The sequence below is a fragment of the Ursus americanus genome, chromosome 16 (assembly GCF_024610735.1).
Source record: "Ursus americanus isolate L20-20 chromosome 16, mUrsAme1.1.p, whole genome shotgun sequence".
Classification (NCBI taxonomy): Eukaryota; Metazoa; Chordata; class Mammalia; order Carnivora; family Ursidae; genus Ursus; species Ursus americanus.
In genome coordinates, this window is record NC_142142.1 from 30,530,633 (window position 1) to 30,550,569 (window position 19,937).

At 42.1% G+C, this 19,937-nt stretch overlaps 1 protein-coding gene across 8 annotated transcripts in view; it reads right to left on the reverse strand.

Moving 5' to 3' along the window:
• The window catches only part of AMOTL1 (angiomotin like 1), a 146,535-nt gene extending 127,414 nt beyond the window's left edge, over positions 1-19,121 (reverse strand). Inside the window, exons 1-2 of one of the 8 annotated variants that reach the window (XM_087868236.1) lie at positions 18,894-19,121; positions 5,341-5,505 (exon numbers count right to left, since the gene is read on the reverse strand). The gene's annotated coding sequence lies outside the window, so the exon portion shown is untranslated. Of the gene's footprint in view, positions 1-5,340; positions 5,506-18,022; positions 18,121-18,893 lie in introns of those variants that run through there. The other 7 variants (XM_045790785.2, XM_045790789.2, XM_045790786.2 and 4 more) reach the window with 7 other exon arrangements.
• Between the last annotated feature and the right edge of the window lie 816 nt (positions 19,122-19,937).

A 19,937-nucleotide genomic window follows, 5' to 3' on the forward strand; every position in this document is an offset into this window, starting at 1 on the left:
AACACATGTCATGAGGGCTAGAAAGTCACATGTCGTGAGGACTCTTGGCTTTCATAAAAAGGTCTTCACCGGCTACCTCAGAGAAGTCCAGCCTGGGGAAGCTCTGCCTACATCCTGGAAGATTGCAGCTCATGGCCAATCTCTGGCTTCCATTTCAAAGGGATTTTCATAAAGCTCTGCAGGTGGCAGGCTCTCCAATGGACACAGCTGAATAATTGAACCTGACTCATTGACTCAATCTAGGAATGCAGCAAGTGGGACATCTATCACGTCAGAAATCCTCTCAGCCTAATTAGGATGGGCACCAATGATCATTCGTTGTAATCAGACCAGCTGGCTTGATTTAGTCTCTAGAATGCTGTGGAAAGTTGCCCTGCAGGTTCCCGCACTGCCTGCCCGACTGCAGACGTTGCCTTGTTTGCTTTTCTGCCCAGAGAAGTCTGGTACTCTTGGGAATTGCAATGAAGAACCAAAAATTGCCCATAAAACACTAGGAGGTACGAAAGATTGTACTATACTTTATTGGTATTGGCTGTAGTAGGGATTTGTTTTCAATCCAAGCACCCAAAAATTTGAGAAGGGAATCCTAGACCAGAGGGGTTATAGCACAATGCCAGAGTAAAAACATTGGACTTATCAATAAATCCAGATTTTAGCCCCCTGGCTTAGGCACTACTGGGTGATTTTGGACAAACAACCTACTCTCCTTGGCTTAATTTCCTCAACTGTAAATGAAGGAATTAGGACCAGATGTTGACAAAGGCCCGTTCAGTCTTCCAAGACTCTCAGCCTATAATAATATGCTTTACATACAAAGTCAACCTATCCACCCACATTAGTGGGTGGAGAAAGCTGTGTTATTTACCCATTAGCAAACTGAGACATCAGCCTGAACACGTGAGAAGTGGCTGATGAAGGCTAGAGATAGTCTGCCATTAGAACAAGACATGTTCTCTGTGCAAAACTAAGAGCATGTCTAGAATGGAAATCTAATCCTGAGCCATGATCACTCTGGCATCACGTCTTGTACCTTAGTATTATTAACAATAATTCTACATCCTTAAAAACCAACATTTATTTATAGTAGACTGGTCATTCAAACGCCTTTCATGAATCCTTGCAGTATCTTTGAGAAGTGAGTTGGGGATTCTAATAGCTTTCTTTGACAAAAATAGAGCTGTACTGATTTTTGGACAGTGGTTTTCCCCCATCCCCCTTGGCCCAGTGGCCTAGGCAACCCCTGGCCCCCAGGAACCATATTTGTAAGATGATCTCTTCTGGATGTGTGAGGCTAGATTCTGAACAAATCTGAACTACATAGGTTCTCATTGTTTTATTAACTTCAACCTACAAACCCTGCCGTTTTCTCTGATGCTTGAATTTCACACCCCAGCTTGGCAAAGCCACACACAAAATGTGAAATGAATGCATCAAACACAAGCATTTCAAGGAAGACTTTGATCAATCATATCTGTTACTGACACTCTAACACCATCACTTCGATCATGGGAAGCCCCAGAGTTGTTCATGAAAGTGTGGAGCCTAGAAAACATTTTCCCCCAGGCCTTTGGCCATAACTTATTTAGGGTTTTGTAGAAAGTGTTGAACCTCTATCCAAGACTAAACTCTCTCAAAGACTAAGTCCATGAAGAAGAAACTAAAAAGACAAAATGGGGAGTGAGGAAATACTTTCTCTAAAGGATAAAGTGGGGTGGTGTGAGTGGGAAAGCCTGTTGAAATCCTACAGTTGTAACTCTGACCTTGAGAAACACTTTTTCAAAGAACGATCTGTATTACCATGTTCACTGAAGCATTATTTCCAATAGCCAACATATGGAAACAATGTGTCTTATTAATGAATGAATGGACTAATTTTTTTAAAGATTTATTTATCTGAGAGAGAGAGTGCAGGGGGGAAAGGCAGAGAGAGAGGGAGAGAGAAACTCTAGCAGACTTCCACATTGAGCACAGAGCCCAACACAGGGCTGGATCCCAGGACCCTACGATCATGACCTGAGCTGAAATGAAGAGTCAGACACTTAACCCAGGTGCCCCTGGATTAATATGTTTTATTTACACACACACACACACACACACACACACACACACACACACACATTGCAGATCTGGAGGGCATTGTGCTAAGTGAAATAAGCCAAAGAGTGAGACAAATTCTATGTGATATCACTTATATGTGGAATCTAAAAAGAAGAAAAACAGAACTCCTAGAAAAAAAGAATAGAAAAATGGTTGCCAGGGGCAGGGAGGTGAAGAAAATAGGAAGTTGTTGGTAAAAGGGTACAAACTTACAGCTGTAAAATGAATAGGGTCTGGGGGTCTAATGCACAGCATAGTGACTCTCATTGATAACACCGTATTGTATAAGTGAAATTTATTAAAAGAGTAGAACTTAAATGTTCTCACCATAAGAAAAAAGGTAAATATGTGAGGTGATGGATAAGCTACCTAGATGGGAAGAATCATTTTACAATGTACACATGAATCACCATTGTACAGTTTAAATATCTGACAATATTATTTTTCAATTAAATGTCAATAAAGCTGAAAAAAATACATAGAAAAAGTAAAGAGAAGAGCTAAGCCACCTGCATCGTTGGACACTGGGGGTCTATGGAATACTAGGATACTGTGAATACACAATCGATCTTCCATGAATATTGGTTGATTGAATGGACGTGTAAATGATAATGACCAGTGTGTGCAAGAACCCTCATCAGATATCAGACACTGTTAAGCTAGCAGTTAAGCTGGCAAAGGAGATCTGCCTGCCCTGAAGGAGTGGTGTGGGGCTCAACGGAACTTTGGACTCAAGAAGGTTAGCTTTCTGACTCCCCAGTGACCAGAAAGAAATCTCCTTAAATGAACACATCAGCCTCTCTTTCAGAGCTGCCTCTAGAGCAAGCCATCCGCTCAGCTGCCTGACCCAAAAATAGGCTACCCTTGATTGACTGATCATATCGCCCATTGGATCAATCACCACGCATTGTCCATGTTAACTCTCAGATGTCTCCAGAAGACACTTACCTCTCCCTGTTCTCAGGTCAGCCACTCTCATCTCCCCAAGTGACTGTGACGTCAGTGAGGCCCTGGCTTGCCTTTTCTCCCACCCAGTCTCCACACTTTGTTGTAGTGATATTTCTAAAGCAGACATCTGATCGTGTCACTCCTTGATTAAAATACTTCAACGATTCATTATCCCCAGGAAAGAGTCCCAATCTCTTGATATAGAAGGCTCAACTATAGCAAAGCATTTACAGTCTCTGCATCAGTTGCCTTCTTTGGTCTTTTGTATGTTCATTTAGCCATCCTAGAGCTCTAGCAAGATTGTTCCTCCTGCCTCACCTTGCTAACTACAGATTGTCCTTTACATCTCATCTTAGAGTTGCTGTGTTCCCCCACAGACTTCCCTGTGCTTACCTCCTTCCGCATGCATCACGCTGTACTGTAATTATCTGTTAATGCAGAGAGTTGAATTCATAGCTTCTGTACCTGAGAGCAGAGATCCTACTCATTTGTATCCCTAGCCTTTGTACGGTGGCCATTCCAACGTAAGCACGCAATATCTATTCGTCAAACATATCTCAGTGTAACACGTGCCTTTGGAAAAGTATTCTCTTTGCAACCTCACCCACCTCCTCTGCTTTTTTGGCAATTTCTCCACCTAAAAACCACGCCTTCTCTGCCTCTGCTTCCTGGCCCCATTCTGACCTTCGCATCCAGTCTAACTCGCAAAGATTCTCCCACTTACACTCCCACTTCAGTTTGCATTCCTGCTCCTCTGCCCGGTGTGCCACTAGAGCCCCTGCCCTTCGTACACCTGCCTCTCTCCCCACGCTTGGATGAAACCACACTTCTGATTATCCACAGGAGACCTGGCCACTTAATGCAGCGAGTCACACTTAAGACCTCTAACCAACATCTCAAGGGTCATGGCCAGCAGTGGGGCCAGATCTAGAAATACAAACTCAGAAAAATCCTGGCCATACCTTGACTCTGCCTAAACTGCCATAATACAGCTCCAACTGTAGAGAAGGAATAAATTACGTAGAAGTGCTGTATGTGGGGAATCACATGGCATATTGCATCATCCAGGTATTCAAGCAACCAGGGATTGTAAGGAATATGAACACCCTCACAGCAAGCAAGTCCACTTACTGATAACTTATACTACCAATCAAGATATACACAACTTATACTACAAACTGAGATGTATATATAGATATTAATATAGATATACAAAATTAATTCATTTATTTATTTGATATATATTCACTTGGTATCTCCTATGTTCTAGTCACAGTGCTAAATGCTTGGGATAGAACAGGGTAGATATCATTCTTCCTTCAAGGAGTTTTCAGCCTTGTTGTGGAGACAGATACCTAGCCATGTCATTAGAGAATAATCTACAAAGTGCAAGCATAGAGATATGCACAAGGTAAAACAAGGATTGGCAAATAATAGAATCTAGAATTTGGTAGGGATCTTAGGACCTTTAGTCCAACCTTTGCCTTATGCATGACTCCCCAGTATATGACTACCCAGCTTGTACTTAAGTACTACCAGTGGGAAGGTCCTCCTTTTCTCTCCAGGTAGCCCATTATATTTGTGAATGCTTTTGTGAAGCACATCATTTTTAAATTCTTAAAATATTAATATTTTCAACAATCCTCAGTACTGCTGAGCTGTTTTAGGACTCCTACCCCTTCTGTTTTTCAAAGTCTGCTTAAAAATGAGATACTCTGGGGCGCCTGGGTGGCTCAGTCATTAAGCGTCTGCCTTCAGCTCAGGGCGTGATCCCGGCATTCTGGGATCAAGCCCCACATCAGGCTCCTCCACTGGAAGCCTGCTTCTTCCTCTTCCACTCCCCCTGCTGTGTTCCCTCTCTTGCTGGCTGTCTCTATCTCTGTCAAATAAATAAATAAATAAATAAATAAATAAATAAATAAATAAATAAATAAATAAATCTTTAAAAAAATGAGATACTCTTCCAGGAATATCAAGATTTCCCCCAATTCTGATGCTCTCCCAAGTCTTGTAGATCTGGACCTTGCTCTTCAACAAGTCAGGAATCAGAAGGAACATTCCATCTTGGTTATGAGTAGAGGCATAAGTCTATCTTGTCACACCCAGAAAACAAACCAAACAACTAAATTGAAGCACAAGAGGGAAGAGGTCCCACAATGGGATTTTCCTTCTCAGCTAGAAATTCCTACCTAATATCTCCATTATCTAGGATCTAGGTGTCTCAGTCAGTTTGGGTTGCTACAATAAAGTGCCACAGATTGTGTGGCTTATAAAAACCAGAAATTGATTTCTTACAGTTCTTGAGGTTGACAGTCTAAGATTAGGGCGCCAGCATGGTCAGGTTCTGGGAGGACTTCCTTTTGGTTGCAGACTGCTGACTTCTCATTGCTTCTTCACATGGCAGAAGGGGCTAGAGAGCTCCAGCTTCATTAACCGATCACATTCCAAAGGCTCCACCTCCTAATACCATCACATTAGGTGGGGGATTAGGATTTCAACTTGCCAATTTGGAGGGACACAAATATTCAATCTATTGCACTAGTATCATCTATCAGAAAACCAGCAACCTTGTGGACCACAGTAGCATAGAGGGCAGTCTTCTCTTGGGCAGTCCCAAGAGTTTGGCTCTGATGAGTTTCAATTTCTAAATTTGGAAGGTTCTTTTCTTTCCATCTCCAAATAAACCAAACACATCAGAGTCTACATTTGGGCTCCTAATATTCAAATGATAACATTCAGCAGCACATACAATACAAGACTCTTACATTTGGAAAAGAAGAGTAGAATGCTCTTAAGTATCCACTGTGTAAGAAAATAACTCTTCTTTACCACACTAAGATACCACCTTATGCCAGTTAGAATGGCAAAAATTGACAAGGCAAGAAACAACAAATGTTGGAAAGGATGTGGAGAAAGGGGATCCCTCTTACACTGTTAGTGGGAATGCAAGTTGGTACAGCCACTGTGGAAAACAGTGTGGAGGTCCCTTAAAAAGTTAAAAATTGAGCTACCTTATGATCCAGCAATTGCACTACTGGGTATTTAACCCAAAGATACAGATGTAGTGAAGAGAAGGGCCATATGCACCCCAATGTTCATAGCAGCATTGTCCACAATAGCTAAATTGTGGAAGGAGCTGAGATGCCCTTCAACAGATGACTGGATTAAGAAGATGTGGAATGGGATAGGCTGGTGATGGGTAGTAAGGAGGGCACGTATTGCATGGTGCACTGGGTGTTATACACAACTAATGAAACATCGAACTTTACATCAAAAACCAGGGATGTACTGTATGGTGACTAACATAATACAATAAAAAATTATTATTTAAAAAAGACATTACAAGGAAAAAAAGAAAATAGCTCTTTACATGAATAAAAGGACATGAAGTGCTAGAGACACAGAGTTTTCCTCTGCCTGAAATGGCTGATGTTTAGAGACTTGACAGGATTCTTCTGGGATTCTTATTTGTTTCCAGGTATTCATAGTAGCTTTGTAGAATTGGAAAGTTTGAGTAACTTAAAAACCATTATTTCTAATTGGCTCATCCAACTAGGCAGAGTATTTGTGAAGGTACTGTGGAATTTATTGATGTTAATATTTTAAGTACTCCAATAAATAATTTATGCTACTACTCTCTAAGGAGCTATGGCAACAGGCATATTTTTAGGAAACCTAATGAAGTTATAAAATTATGAGTTTCTTTGCAGAACTCTCAGTGACTCAGGCTTTTCATCTCTAAAGTCAGTCCATTGAGATCGAGCTCAGAAGTCCCTTCTGCCATGAAACCTTCCCAGGCAGAGTTATTTCCTCCTCCCTTTGTGCTTTGCAGGACTTTTTATATTCCATTAGGACAATGCTTTTCCACTGGATGATAATACTCTCTTTACAAGATGATTGTCATGACCAGCAGAAGATGGTTTCCTCAGGACAAAGTCATGTCTTATCCCCCCTTCCATTGCTACCATTCGCCCAGTAGCCCCATGCCCAGCCAGACATGAGGTCAGACAATGCTTGTTGAGTGAATGACAGTGGCATACCTACAGCTGGGAGACTGTGTCTGCAAAGTCTTCACATAACTTTGGGTTCTATCAGCAATCACAACAAAAGATTTGTCCCCATATTCTGCCATCCAGGCAGTGCAATGCCTAAGTACACACTGATGGAGTAGGAAAATGGAAAATAAATATTTCAAGAAAATTTAGGTTCTCACGTGGCTTGGGTTTGTTTCTTAACTTAGTGACCCTGGACAAATCACTTCATCTCCCTGGAGCTCAGTTTCTCTAGTGTGTGAAATAGGGTTCATAGAGTCCATTATTCTAGCTTTCACAGAGTTTTGTGAAAATCATATGTCAACTCAACAATCACCAAAACCATATGCAAACACATAACACTGTCATCATTCAGCAAATTTGCTTAGAGCTCTCACCTGCTAGGCAGCATAGAATTCCGACCTGTTGTTGCCTGACTTGGGAAGTGGCATAGTTTGTGGGAGGCAGTATATCTTTACAGTCTAGACTGGGGTAAGAGCAAAGACTTTGGGGACAGATGTAGATTTAAATCCCAGGTCCCCCATTTCCTAACAGTGATCAGAGAGCAAGGTATATACCTTTGCTGAGCCTCATTTTCCCCATCTCTAATAGGGGATCACAGCACACACTCTGTGGGGTTGTCATAGGGATTAAATGAGACACATCTGTAATGTACCTGGTATAGGTCCAGGCTAGTAATACAGCTCAAAAAATGGCGATAGTATTTGGTTCGATTAAAATCATTATTAACTCCTGCAGTAGATACACTTCCAAGAAGTGACTTAGTCCCATCTGCAAACTTGATTCCTGGGGGAAACAGGACAAACTGTGACAGGGCATTAGGAAGCAGTCCTCTGTCCCCAGAGCAAGGCAGCCAGCTGGAACTTGCAGGAAAAGCACGTGTGTAAAAAGTGCCTAAGAGTTCACATGTGAAATGTCCTCTGTGTGCCCGTCCTAGAAAGGAAGAGGGACAACGAGGCAGGAAGGAGCAAGACAGGCGAAGAGGCAGAGAAAGGTTTCATAAGGACTTGCCCAGGCAGAGCCGTAAACAATGCCACCTGGGTGTGGGATATTGGGAAACCGCAGGAGAGGATTAAGTGGTTCTATTTGAGAACAGGAATTGGGCTGCAGTCTATGGGCAGAGACAAGGAGCCAGAATAAGGCAAATTACCACAGTTACTGATGATGAACCAAACTGCCACAGCTCTGATTGAGACCCGGGTATTGAAGGGGGCCCCACCGCAACGGGCTGTCGTTCATATACAGATCTTTACAACCCTGTGCAAGGGGAAATGTTGGAGTCACCATCTTTTTATTTTTTTCAAAGATTTTATGTATTTATTTGACGGAGACAGAGATAGAGCACAAGCAGGGGGAGCAGCAGGCAGAGGGACACAGAGAAGCAGATTTCCTACTGAGCAGGGAGCCTGACGCAGGGCTCGATCCCAGGATCCCAGGATCATGACCTGAGCCGAAGGCAGAGGCTAAGCCACCCAGGCATCCCTCAGAGTCACCATCTAATCCAACTGCCCGTTAGAAAGAAAACATGAGCCACATGTATAATTAAAAATGTTTTTTCTAATAGCCACATTTAAAACAACGTAATAATACAGGTGAAATTTATTTTAATAATACCTATTTATTTTAATCCACTATACTCAAAAAAGTATTTCAACAAGTAATCCATAGGGGGACCTGGGTGGCTCAGTCGGTTAAGCATCTGCCTTTGGCTCAGGTCATGATCTTTGGGTCCTGGGATTGAGCCCCACATTGGGCTCCCTGCTCAGGAGGGAACCTGCTTTTCCCTCTCTTTCCTGCTCCTGCGCTCTCTCGCTATCCCTGCCTCTCTCTCTTAAATAAATAAATAAAATCTTTTTAAAGAAGTGCTTTCAGCAAAAAATTAATTAATTAATTTTTTAAATGCCTCTAAAAAAACAACCATGTAATCCATATAAAAATGTTCTAATGACAACATTAGATTTCTTTTCTTTTCATACCAAGACTTCAAACTCAGGTGTGTATTTTCATTTAGAGCACCTGTCAATTTGCACAAGCCACACCTCGGGGGCTCCACAGCCACCTGGGGCACAGGCCTAATTCCAAGGGAAAATGAATTCCATTCTCCTGAATTCCTAAGCTGTTACGACCTTTTAAAAGCCCAAATGAGTGGAGCTAAAAAAGACCTTTAGAAATACTCAGGACGCAAGGGCCAGCAACCCATTCCTGACAGATCACTCCTTAGCATCTTGGCTTGAATTAAAGCAGCTTCACACCCCCTTGGAAACCATCCTCCAATTCAACCTTCACTGAGGACTCACCTAGTGCTTGGCCTGTGCAGGTTAATCATGATCCATGTTCTCTCCACTCTCCCATTCTAAAGGAAACTGTCTCACGCACTCACTTTTCCTCCCCATGCCCTCTCTGGCTCGGATGAGCAGGGGTGGGCGGGCACATGGCTCCATGAACCATTCGATCCATGTCTGTTGATACCCAGTATGAAAAAGCCCACCCAACCAGGGACAGACCATTGTGGACAAGCTGGGTCAATCAGCTCCTCTGTCAGGAACACAGAGGCAGAATCAGCCGACTGACAGGGAGAAGCATGGGAGGAAGACGCACGGAAGCAGCAGAGCTACAATAATATTGGGTTTCTGGTCAATCCTTAGGCTTCTTTAATTTCCTCTTTGATCTGTTTCCCAGATGAGGCTTCCAAAAGCCATTTCATTTTAACAAAGCAATTCTCCAGATGAAAGAATTTTGAAAGTCTCCTATGGGAGGGTCTCCAAGTGACCCTGCCTCCTGAAGCTCTCTTGGAACCTTCTAGTACCAACCACATTCTGGGCTCCTGAGGCACAGCTGTTGTGCTGTTTTTGGTTTTCCATGAGATTCCTGTATCTTTTACGGTCATGATTATTTTAAAAGAATCTCTTACATGTTGAGGAAGGCTGAATGAGTGAAAACCTTTCAACAAAAAGGCCTACCACAGAGACGGATGCTTTCACACACATTCAAGCAAACCTCTTTTCCACCCCTCCCCTCCGAATTTGTTTGCACTCAGTCTCATGCCAACACTTAGCCCGACAGAGAAGTGATGGATTGCTTTGGGTTGCATTCCCAAGTAATTATATTCTGAGAAAGACCTCATCACAGTGGCCTTCTGGGGACACTTTTAGGCCTCATATCACCTACAGGAATGGTTCTCAACTGTGACTGCCTATTGGCACCAACCAGGGCCCTTTTAAAATATGCTGATGCCCTGGCTCTCTCCGAGCTATGAAAAGAGAACCTCTGGGGGCAGGTCCCTGGACATCTGCACTTTTTAAAAACTCCCCAGGTCATTCTAATGTGTAGCTCTGATTGAGAAACTCTGATATACAGAATATGCCCTTATTCGGGCTTAGGTTTCTGGCAGAGAAAATCATATACTGTTCTTAATTACAAAAGAAATGCAAATTTTTTCAAGGATACATAAAAAGTGGGGAATGATGCAAAGTGAAAAGTAAATCTCACTCATCAGTAGAATCTCCAACAGTCCCACTCCCTAGAGGTAATTATTATAGGGTCTGGTGTGCCCCACCAAAAGTTATCTGTGCCTATGCAAATATCTACATGTATATATGTACACACATCTATATATGTTTTCATATATCTTTATATGTGTATATATATATTTTTATGAATATGTTAATATATATACATACACACACATGCTTGCATACACAAACACACACATATCTTTTCTTCCTGTGGCTGGCTTTTTCCCTTACTAATGCATCTTGCTTATTAACCTAGAAACTGTTGATAAGGAAAAATAATGACAGGATTTGAGAAGGTACCTACTTTCCATAATACAACAAATTATAAAGCTTAAGTAATTAAAACAACGTGATTTTGTTGGCAGAATAGATAAATTATTTATTTGCATAGATTGAAAAGTTTTAAAAATAATGAATGAAATTGATTTGGCGTATAGGAAAATTGGCATTTCAAGTCAGTGGGGAAAAGACAGATTATCCAATAAAGAGTATTTGGTTAATTGGCTATTTTTTAAGGTGAACTCCTATTTCACATGATATATAAATTCAAGACAAATAAAAGATCCAAACAATAAAAGCAAATCCCTGAGCATTTTAGAAGTGGTAAAACTTTGCTAATATGTGAAATCTAGAAGCCATAAAATAAAGGATAGACAGATTGCACTACATAAAATTAAACTTCTCTAAAAAAAAAAAAGACACAATAAAGAAAAGTAAAATAAAAACGAGTGAAGGAAGACAATATTTATAGCATGTATAAGAAGATTAATATCCAGACTATAAAAGAGTTTCACATAGCAACAAGCAAATGACAGTCAACAGAGAGACAGGCAAAGTTATAAACTGACAATTAACAGAGTAGCAGACACGAACTATAAACGTATAAAAACACGTTCAATCTCTCAATACTCAGAGAATGCAGTTTAAAACAATGCTGACTTTTTTCACTCATCACATTGTCAAAGTGTTCTAAAGCATTGGTTAATATCAAGAGATGGTGACTTTTTGAAGAAATAGGTATCCTCACATTTTGGTAGAAGAATAAATGGAGACAGCTTTTGAGATGGCAATTTGGCATATTCTCTACTATAAAATTCATGTGCCTTTTGATCCAGCAATTTCACTTCTGAGTATCTATCCTACAGAATATAGCTGTAAAACAAGTGAACACAGATATATATAGATATAGATATATAGATATAATGCAGCATTCTTGTAATGAAAGAAAAAAGGAAACACTTGAATGCCTCTCAATAAATAGTTAAATAAGATAAGGTGTAGTTACACTGTAAATCCTATGCAGCCATTTAAACAAATAAGGTGACTCTAATAGCCAATGTGAAAAGCATGATGATGATGTCAGTTATAGAAAGCCAGGTGCAAACAATTTGTAAAATGAACCCAATTTGTATAAGAATGAAATACACATACACACACATGCACACACACACACACTTCTAATCACATAGAGAAAGAGCTGGAAGGAACAGCAAAATTTCCATAGAGATTATTTCTAGAGAAAGAAGAGAGAAAGATTTCAGGCTTGGGATGGTATGAGGAGGCTTTGAAGGAAACACTCATTTAACATTATATACTTTTTATCTTTTTTACATTTCTTACGATGCACGTTAATTTTGTAATTCTTTTGTAATAAAAAGAAGTAAGTTTTCTCACTTTTAATTTGTGCTCCTTACATTGGGGGCTTATCATCCCTTCTTAAGTTTATTGGCCATTTGTATTTATTTTCTTCTGAGCAGCCTGTTCATGTAGTTGGTCCATGTTTACTTTTTTTCTTATTCAATATACTATTTAAATTTTAGGAAATTTATATTTAGGAAAGTATATTCTGCTATGTTACATAGGTACTGCAAATAACTTTCCTATCTGTCATTTGTATTTTGATTTCGTTTATACTGCTTTCATCTATATGTTACACATTTTCTGTATTTAAATGTACCAATCTTTTTCTGTATAGTGTTTGGTTTTGGTACCATGTTTCAACCCAAACCTGACACCTTATACAAAAATTATCTTAAAACAGATTATGGGCTTAAATGTAAAACTAAGCTTTTAGGAAAAGATAAGGTAAAATCTTTGAGGACTAGGAGCAGGCAAAAGTTCTTATACTTTGCACTAAATGAATAATCCACAAAAGGAAAAATTGATAAGTTGGATTTCGTCAAAATTAAAAACTTTTGCTCTATGAAAAATCCTATTTAAAGAGGAGGAAATATTTGTAAACTGCACATCTGAAAAAGGACATGTCTGTAGAATATATGAAGAACTCAAAAACTCGACAGTAAAAAAACAATCCAATTAGAAAATGAGCAAAAAACATTAGTAGACATTTCACTGAAGAAGTACACAGATGGCAAATAAACACATGAAAAGACGTTCAACACCATTAGCCATTAGAGAATGCAAATTAAAATCACGATGAGATATCATTACCCACCTATTAGAGTGACTTAAACACAGTGCTAACACTGAATGCTGACGAAGATGCAGAAAAACTCCATTACTCATACATTGCCAGTGGTAATACAAAAAGTTATGGCCACTCTAGAAAGTAATTTGGCAGCTCATTTTCAAACTAGAAATGGACTTGCCCATAAGACCCAGATACTACACTCTCAGGCATTTATTCCAGAGAAATGACAATTTACATTCATACAGAAATTTGCACCCAAATGCTCACAGCAGCTTTCTGTGTAATAGCCCCAAGGTGGAAACTACCCGAATGTCCTCCGGTGGATGAATGATTAAGCAAACCGAGGTACACCCGTACTGTGGAATACTACTCAGCAATAAAAAAGAACCAACTATTGATACATGCAGCAACCTGGACGGATCTCAGGGACATTATACTGAGTGGAAAAAGTCAATCTCATGCATGTAAATACTGCATGATTCTGGGGCTCCTGGGTGGCTCAGTTGGCTGTGCGGCCGACTTCAGCTCAGGGCATGATACAAGGGTCCTGGAATCCAGCGGCCGGTTTTCTGCTCAGCGGCGAGCCTGGTCCTCCCTCTCCTCCTGCCCCTCCCTCACGCAAGCTCGCACATGCACGCTCTCTCTCTCTCTCTCTCTCAAATACATAAATAAAAACTCTTTAAATACTGCATGATTCTATTTATATAATGCTCCTGAAATAAAATTACAGAGATGGACAACAGACTCATGGTTTCAAAGGGCTAGAGATGGGAGGTGGATTCAAAGGGGTTGTAGAAGAGAGCCTGGTGGTGTTGGTACAGCTCTGTATCTTGATTGTGGTGATAGTTACATGAAGTTAACATGATAAAAATTACATATAGTTATATACATGCACAAGAATGAGTACATGTATAACTGATAAAATCTATGATAAAATCTAACTGATACGGTCTTTGGATTGTGCTGATGTCAGTTACCTAGTTTTGATATTGTGCTATAGTCATGCAAAACATTAACACTGGGGGAGTCTGGGCCAAGCAGGCACACACTCACGAATGTATAAACATTTCATAATACAGGTTTTTAAAAACACACCCTATTCAGCTATTCTTTAACAGAATGTTTGCATTATTCTTTGTTTAAAAAATCCACATGACTGGACTAACCATACATTTCTTGAGACAGGTCTGCCTAACGTCAGTGCTTAGATTAAAGTTTTAGTAACTCTTATTCACAAAGTATAAATAAAGCAAGAGAACTTAACACTCAGATCTTGCTCTCAAGAGTCATGTCATCCTTCACCCTGGCTGTCCTATCAAAGTCATGGCATCTATAAGCGAGTAACCTTAAGATTTCTGGAGCATGCTGGGTTCAGGATCCCAGCATAAATCACCCAACTTCAATTTGTCCTTGAATAGAATTTTAAAAATAATAATAGTTAAAATGTATTGAGTACTGTGAGCACTGAACGACTCAACTACCTATTACACAGTAGAAGGTATGAAGAGGACTCCCGAGAAATGAGAAAATATGGTCTGGGTTCATACTGCACACTTAAAGGAGAAATAATGCTTTTTAATCTGGGGGACGATAAGAAAAAAATGGTCAGGACGCCTGGGTGGCTCAGTTGCTTGAGTGTCTGCCTTCAGCTCAGGTCATGATCCTAAGGTGCTGGGATTGAGCCCCATGTTGAGCTCCCTGCTCAGCAGAGAGTCTGCTTCTCCCTCTGCCCCTCCCCCACTTATTCTTTCTCTCTCAAATAGATGAATAAAATCTTTTAGAAAACAAGAAAAATGGTGGTAGAATATTCCAAATATAGATAAGCAATCTGATTTGAGTATTTATTGAATACTTACATTGGGCACCTGTTGTGTGACTGACAGACCGAAGCTCAGGGCTTACCAAGCAGCCCGTGGCTTTGAAACTTGTGACAACAATGCCACCAGTGTGACTCCAATGCTATCACTCCTACTACGATTAACTGCTGCTAATTCAGCACGTCTTTAAGTACTGTGCTAAGCACTCTACAGACATTATCACATTTAATCTTCACGAGAAATTTGTGAGATGGCATTATCACCCAGATTTAGATGGAGAAACTGAGAACAGAGATGTCAAGATGCTTTCCAAGTTTAGCCAACTAGAAAATGTCAGAATCCAGACTGGAATCTGGGTCATCTGATATCAAAATTCATGCTTTAACTACTCATCCATGTGTCTTCCCCAAGCCACCTGTTTTAATTCCTTTTTGCTGGTCTTTTCTAGGGGTCTCAGTGGCTTTCCACCAGACCTCAGGATTGGGCATTTCCTTGACTTCTTACTGTTCTGTTCTGTCCTCTCCCCTCCCCTCCCTGCCCCCAGATCCCACGCAGAGGTTGAAGCAGAGTCCAAGGAGAGAGTAGTGATCTTCCAGCGGAGACAGCGATGGAAGCAAAGGTGAGAGAAGTGTGTGTGTGCGTGTGCGCAATTGCGCGTGTGTGTCTAAGAGAATTGTTTTTCACCGATTTAGTTACAATAGTAAAACTAGTTGGTAAAGTAGAGTCTCTTCCTCAGGTCTTTTTAACTAAGACATTTTCTCCTTTGTGATCTGAGGCCAGAGACAATGCACAAAGAATTCTCTGGATAGACTCCTCTACCCCTCTGCACTCCCTTGGGGGCTCCATGCCGGCTGCCTTCTGCAGAAACAAGACTGCCAGTGTGTTCTAATTACCTTCTGCTGCAGAACAACCACCTCTAAACTTAGATGATATGATTTGTTATCTCTTCAGGTTGTATGGGTTGACCAAGCTGAGCTGAGCAGGTCCCAATCAGGGTCCTTCCTAAGCTGCACTTTGCTAGTGGCCGGGTCTGGACTCATGGAAGGCTTCATTCCTGGAACCTTAATTCAAATGGCTGCAAAATCTGGGGCTGGTTGGGCTTCTCTCCGTGTAGACTGTCCACCTAGCTGGCTTTCTCGCACCATGGTAGTCTCCGAGGAATTACCAGGCATGCACCAGAGCTGGCTCGTACCAACTTGTAAGAGCCAATTCTGTGTCTTTCCCTCCCTGCATTCAGCACCATCGCTTTGGTAGCCTGAAATCAGCCATGATGGGAGGGAGTACTTATACTATGAAAACTGCCAAATACTACACATCAGAGTATAGCTACACCCTCTCCCCAAGAGCCAGGTTCCCATCACATGACTTTATACAATGTTGGCTTCCCCCAGAGTGAGAAAGCCAAGAACCCCCAGCAGGAGACTGCAAACTTCTTAGAACCTAGCCATGGCTATCCCCAATGTCACTTTCTTCTTATTTTATTGGTCCAACAATTCCCTGAGGCTAGCTGTGATTCAACAGGAGAATTATCCTCCATGTCCCATGGACGGGTTGCAAAGAAATCGTACAGCATAGGACCTGGCACAGAGTCATTGCACAACAAATGTTTGACCATTAGATGAGTGAGTAAAATCACTTACACACTGCATGTCACTTAATCCGTATGTCATTAAGTCACTCTAAAAGTACAGAGTCTTCCGGGAAGTTTGGCTTCAACATCAGAGAGGCCGATGATCCTCAGGAACCCAAAAAACTGAAATCTAAAATGGCTTGATACAGATCTAGTTATACTCTGTCTACAGGTATTTACAGACCTGTTTGCACAAGCCCTCCCTGCTTATGTGCTCAACTGGTACTAGACACATGACAACTGCAGAATATATAAAAAAACAATATAGATGTTCTTATATTCCTGAGGTTTGCTTTGCCTCCCTAAGTAAACTGCAAATTCTTTTAAGAGAGTTCTCATGTATTTCTTTACCATTCCTTCTTTCTACTGTGCCCAAAGCAGATAATTAAACACACACACACACACACACACACACACAGACACTTCCAAGATACGTGATAGTTAGAGATTATAAGCCTTAAAAGGAATGGAAAGAAGGAAAGGAACTAAAAATTCTTAATTGCTAGGTTTCCGAGCTTGCTGTGTTTCACAGCCTTCCCGTTTAACTGTTACATTCACCTAGCGAGGCTGGCATTATTACTTCCATTCCATTTCACAGTTGAGGAAAATGAGTCTCAAGAAGGCTTACCAATTTGGTCAAGGCCATCCTAGGAAGAGGAGCTGAGATTCAACTGTAGACCCACATGGTTGCAAGGCATGAGTTTGACATATTCCTCAGGCCATCTGCCCGCTGCCATATGCAGCCCCCTCCTTCCCCCATTCTCTCTGCCTCCCTCCTGGAAGTATCTACAAAAGTCATAAAAATGCTGATGCTTCTAAACCCCAGATAGAGTAGTAAGTGTTTCAAGTTCTGCTCTTTACAAAATGTCCTTTAAAAGCTTGGAAACATAAGAAGTTTAAAGTGTCTTCTACTAGGACGGGAGTGAGCCTGGTAGCAGGGAGGTCAGCTAAGAGGCTGCCATCATAACTCAGGGAAAGGGTGTTGGTAGGTCAGAGCAAGGCAGTGGTGGTGAGAGGGGGAGATGTGAACATTTGCGAGGAATGTTAAGGAGGCAGAACCACCAGATTAGTGATGGATTGGATTGCACAGGTGCTGATCAACTGTAGCAGAATCGTGCCAGCTGCCCTGCAAAGGTGAGGAGAGGGAAAGCTGGGATGGGAGGCTTCCGTATTCCCAAAAGGCAGTAATTCTGACTTAAACTAGGAAAATAGCCATGGAGGTGTGAGAATGGGTGGCTTTCAGAGGTGACACGGAGGCAGAATCGCAAACTCGATGTGGGAATGCAAGGATGAAGGAGGGGTCAAAGATGAAGTTCAGAAATCTGTCATGGAAAACCAGGTGCTTTTTGCTGAGCTGGAGGACACAGAAAGAGGAGTGGGTTTCAGGTAAGGACGGGTTCTGGACATGCCAAGTTTGAGGTGAACACGTAAGCACGTGCGGGAGCCAGTAGGCAATTGCATTTAAAGCAGAACAAGCATCTCTTATCGAAACGAGATTCCATGCTCCCTTCAAAGGTTATAGATGAACGTACTTGATACCCCGTGTGGCAGGGTTCCGTAGCAAGCAATAAAGGGGCTCCATAATTCTCAATGTTCTCACTCCACAGTGATTCATCTCTCTCTCCAAAAGCCATCTATCACCCTGCAGGCGCCTCTGTGATAACCAAGATGTCTTTATTGAGACTTCAGAGCTAATAAGAGCTGTATGATTCAAGCAGGGACAGAGCCTCCAATAACTCATCGGAAGTGTCGCAGGGAGCTTTCAGGAAGTCCCTAGGCGCACAGGTCTACCTGCACACGCACACCCCAACGCTCAGCTCCTTTCCTGCGCATTCGTCTGGACAGGCGCTGAGACGTGTTCACACTCCTCTGGCCCACACGGCGGCACAGCCGTTGTTTACACAAGGTCCCTGCATGTTACAACAGGGCGCGGGGGGCCCCTTTGTCTCCTGCTAGACTCCAGCGAGTGAAGGCTTTCCAGAGAGCTGCTGCTTTTTTGCACATCAGCTTTTCTCATGGGACCCTAGAAGGGCTCTACCCCAAACACAAAGCCAGTTGTTCGGATGGCAAAGCAGTTAGGACGGCCCCAGCCCAGAGGAGACCACTCGTCGCCACTTCACCAGCGTGCTGGTTATACAACAGGAACGCAAAACCAAGCCCAGATTCGATTTCCACGTCCCGTGTGAGAACCTGCCACTGCAGCTCGGAGCTGAGTGGGATTCTGCTCACCCAGCTCACCGCCTGCCAGCCCACCAGGTGGACACTAGCTGGCTGGGACCCAGCCCTCCTCCTCCCCCAGCGTGTCCCTCAACCTGACTCCCACTCTACCCAGGGGTGCCCTCCAAACTCCCCCTCAAATCAAGCTTTCCCGGATGGAAACCCACAAAATCCGAGCTCCCTTACCTGAGAGACGGTCCTGGTGGCCAGCAGGAGAAAAAAAAAAACAAGTTCTAACAGAAGGGACAGGGACTTACGGGCCAATCTGTTGGTTTTAAAAGAAGAAAGGTGACTTCATCCCTGATGCCGTGGAGTTTAAAAGAGCAACGAGTGCTCCCTGGCTGAGCCAACTCTGTCTCATCAGTAATGACTCCATCCAAATTATGCAGCCACTGCCCAGACACGCTCAGCCTGCAGAAGGTAAATTGCTGGAATCTGACTAGCCCTGTTGTTTTCAAAGAGCTTCCGAAAGTCCTGAACACCAATCACCTTAACTGGCACCAGAGATAGGGAAACAAGCACTTATTTTCTCCGAGTCATATCATTACCTCCCGAAAATCCAACTGTCTGAAAAAATAGCGTTCCAGGGAAGGAAAACAGATATTTAAACCTCTGAGAGGTAAAATTCTTGGGGAAGGAGAAGAGACAAAGGACAGAGGAAGAAACAAAGAGATTTCAGGCAGGAGGAGGGGCAGTGAGAAGCTGGAATGATCACCTTGCTAAGAGGTTTTCAGAGCTGGTGGATTTGTAAGCACGTAAAGGTGACAAAAAAGTGATGGTCTGGACGTCCCAGAGGGGAAAGTATTCAGTTAAGCAAAGGGATGAGTCACTGTATGGAAAGAAACCGTGGCAGCCTTTCTAATGGAGGCAACCGATTTTTATTTACTTTTTATTGAGTATGGTACCACTCAACCAATTCGGGGTCACTTGTAACATAAATAGCTCAAAACCTGCCCCCATTCTACCAAGAATGTTAGGGAAAACAGACGTTTAAGGAAGGAATTTTCTCTTTTGTATGCTGAAAGTGAGGCTGGAGCAATCGGATTTGTCACATGGGATTCAAGGTCACGTCGTGGTGCCAGGGCAAGGAATGGTAATGGATGTGACCTGTGTTGGAAGTGGGGCAGAGGGTCGAGCTTAGCAGCCTACTACCCTTTCTCTCTCACACCTCTACTTCAGGAGAGCGTAAGGTAACTTCGGGTCACTAGGCATGTGTCCAATATCTTGCTG